This window comes from Xyrauchen texanus, chromosome 27 (genome assembly GCF_025860055.1).
Source record: "Xyrauchen texanus isolate HMW12.3.18 chromosome 27, RBS_HiC_50CHRs, whole genome shotgun sequence".
NCBI lineage: Eukaryota > Metazoa > Chordata > Actinopteri > Cypriniformes > Catostomidae > Xyrauchen > Xyrauchen texanus.
This window is the reverse complement of record NC_068302.1, coordinates 28,856,456-28,860,097: the sequence shown is the minus strand read 5'-3', so window position 1 is coordinate 28,860,097 and position 3,642 is coordinate 28,856,456.

The window sequence follows — 3,642 nt, the reverse complement described above, 5'->3', positions numbered from 1 at the left end:
AGGGCAATGTGGTATAGCATAATGACTGTAGGCTCCTAAGGTTTCTAACAACTTAATATTATGTGAAGTGAAGTCTGATGGCGCAATTCAATAAGTAACGATCATTGTCAGAATCACAAAAGCAGACAAAGGATCAAAGTCTGGTAAATTATTATAGAGAAATTGTAAATATTTATAGTCTAGGCCTATTCATATGAAACACAACAGAGCTAGAACCCACTATTATGTAACATATCACCTAATGACATGACAAGATGCGCAATCTTTTTTCTTTTCATTTCAATTCTTTTATTCTCTTTTAATTCAAGTTCAAAGCACAAAGTTGGCATGCATTGGACGGACATAGCTTATCCTTTATCAAGAATCAAAAAGTGCTCATGGAGAATTAGGCCTCCAGGAATATGACTAATTTCAGTCCAACTTCACATTTAACATGTAGGCTAAACATAGCCTACAACTGCTAAGAAAAAAAAAACGCAGGCCAAACTGAGGAACCCTGCTATTTGCAAAAAAAAAAATTACTAAAACATAGGCTACCAAATAAAGGCTGGTGAAATGTAAATCACTTCTAGCTAGACCTATAGCTAATGGCTCTGTGAGGCTAGCCACATTTTGCAAGAATACAAAAAAATAAAGTAAAAGTACTTGGGCCTATTACACCTCATAAGAAATACAACTCAGTTATATTTAAGTCCAACTTCATGAAAAAATGTAATCTTGGCTAAACACAGGAAATCTGTTACTGCCAAATATACAAAAGAGGTAGCATGCAGCCAAACAAGGCAGGTACAATAAATATAACTACGAAGGCACTTATGGCCTAGACCTATATAGCCTACTTATGGTTCTATGCTGGTGGGACTAGCCTATTCCACTACCCACTTGACAGAAATATCTGTTGAAGCGCATCAGGACAAGGCGCTGAAAGCGTCTATCACCAACGGTTGCGTTTTGGGGTGAGCACAAGACTCCCAAGACTGAAAAGTCTTTCTACTGGTGCACTGGATGGAGTTGGGGCGTTATAGCGGAGTGCGATTTTTTTTAATTCTTGGAAACTAGTGCAGGCTTTCCATCACAGGGGCAGAACTGAAATAAGACATTACCTCCGTTTCCACTGACATGGGCGCATCAGCTGTGGCATTGGGCAGTGCGTCAAAGGAAAAAAAGTCATCCTCGCTGGAGGCGACAACAGCAGGTTGAGGGTCATCAGGCATCAGGGCTGCAGGCTCTTCTGTTGTTAGGGAGCGGCACTCCGTCGTGAGGAGGAACTTGATGTGGTCTCTTCTGGCTTCTTCCTTTACCCAGCGCAGCTTGAACTTGGGCAGTGAGACAGCGGTCAATAGCGCAATTGATGGCGAGTCAATTGTTGCGGCAAATCAAGTTTTAATTGCTCCCACAATAACCTCAGGCAGCCCAGTGGTCATTTGCGATAGACCATTTTTCGTTGCTAAGGTTTTGGCCATTAGAACTTCTAGCGTTGGTTGAAGCATTCCATAAAAACAAGTGTCCTCTCTGAAAGGCTTCTTAATGGAACAGTATTCCTTGAGAAACTGGTATTCCCTATTGTTCATAAATTTAATCTGAAGCTGTGTGTCATCATCTCAAACATCGAATTACGGCAACAGGAAATAACATTACTCTTTTACTCACTGATTTTTTTCTCTGGTGCCGAAATGTTTCACGGTGTTGGTAAAAACAAAACACCACTTAATATCAAGTTAAAATACGTTGTAACACGCGTTACTGAGATTGTAATAGGTATAATATTACCAACATTGTACTAGTAATGCGTTATATTACTGCGTTACTGCAAAAAGCAATACATTATTGTAATTGCGTTACTTTTGTAACGCGTTACTCCCATCACTGTTTGTCACACACAACAATACAGCAAAGGGAGTAATAAAATGTGCTTACCAAATTGAAACCATCTTCTCTCATAGTGTTGGGAAGTCCAAATTATTGAAGTGAATCAATTTGTTTGGTGAGTTCAACTGAATTGATTAAAAAAGGATTCACCGTTGGGCGGCATGGTGGCTCAATGTGTAGCACTGTTGCCTCACAGCAAGAAGGTCCCTGGTTTGAGTCCTGGATCACCACGGGGCCTTCTGTGTGGAGTTTGCATGTTCTCCCTGTGCTTGCATGGGTTTCCTCCAGGTGCTCTGGTTTCCCCCACAGTCCAAAAACATGCAGGTAAACTGCCCATAGGTGAGAGTGTGAGTGTGTATGTTTGTGTGCGTGTGTTTGCCCTGTGGTGTACAGGGTGTTTCCCTTCCTTAGGCCCGAGATAGGCTCCATTACTACCTGCGACCCTACATAGGACAAGGCATAGGCCTTGTAGATGTTTTGCACTCACTGTGAGAGGTTCCCATGTTTCATGTCTGTTCATGGCATGATAAACATCTTGATCTTTGACACCCTCCTCCCAAAAAGCAGCTGTCATCATCTTTTACAAGAACATCACAGAGAATCCTTTGAAAATGCTAATGCTCACCCTGAAGTTACTGCCTGGCTGAATCATGAGTAACAATGCACTGAACTAATAAACCAAGGAATTTTGATCAATGTCTTACAGAGTTCATATTTGCCATTTGTGCCTTTCACATGTACCCAACTTATTCTTTGCCTATACAGGATCTGATCTAAAAATAAACAAATATGAAAAGATAGACAGCAATCAGAATATAACTCATACTGAGCCAGATAAAGTCTTTTGATCTACAATTCAAAGAATGGTTGTCAAATAAATCTGTGCATGTGCATGTTTGTTTATATTCATGTCTGTGTGTGGGCGTATATACTGTACTATACATATGTATGTTCTGTCAAGACTGATGAAGCCCCTTTTATGCAGTATGTTGCCGTTTAAGAGCTGTTCCCTCATTACCAACTTGAACAATCTTGCCATATAATAAACAGAACAGAAATACATAAGAGTTCATGTAATTTCAGGCAAGAGAATGACTGGTGTTATTCTAACCCTTTTTTTTTTAATGTTTATGGAAAACGTCCCCATGGTGTCATGTAAAGCAGCAGCTATGAAAACACAGATGGTATGAAGTTAATTAGATCTTGATTCTTCTAATTCATTCAAACTTTAATGTAATCTTAACAACAACCAGACATCTCCTCAATTGCCTGCTGTGCTGTATGTTTACTTTGTTAAGCTATGGTAACTACCTAAGCATAAAATTAAATTCATGTTATAGTCATAGTCAACATTTCCCAATGTGCTCATACACCAGTTGGGAAATTTTGAGCACATATCACATTGTATGTACCACGATGTTAAAGGTGAAGTGTCTAATTTCTGTGCCACTAGTGGCACCAAACAAAATTGCAAAAATAATTGCAAAATTAGGATATTTAAACAGGTTTCCTGAACACTTCCCTTGTCTGTCATTGGTTCAACAAACAGTGTCGTTGCTTGAACTAATGTTTCTATGTTGGGCTGGTCAGGACGCTCAAACAAACAGAGTAATGTTTTATAGCACCTAAGAGCCACAGCATTTATACTTTACGCCAGAATAGTCCTTACAGGAGAAAGGATTGTTGCATCAAAATAATTACAAACTTCACCTTTAAATCCGAATATTCTTATAAAAAATCATCATTACTATAATATGATTAAATATTGTTCTG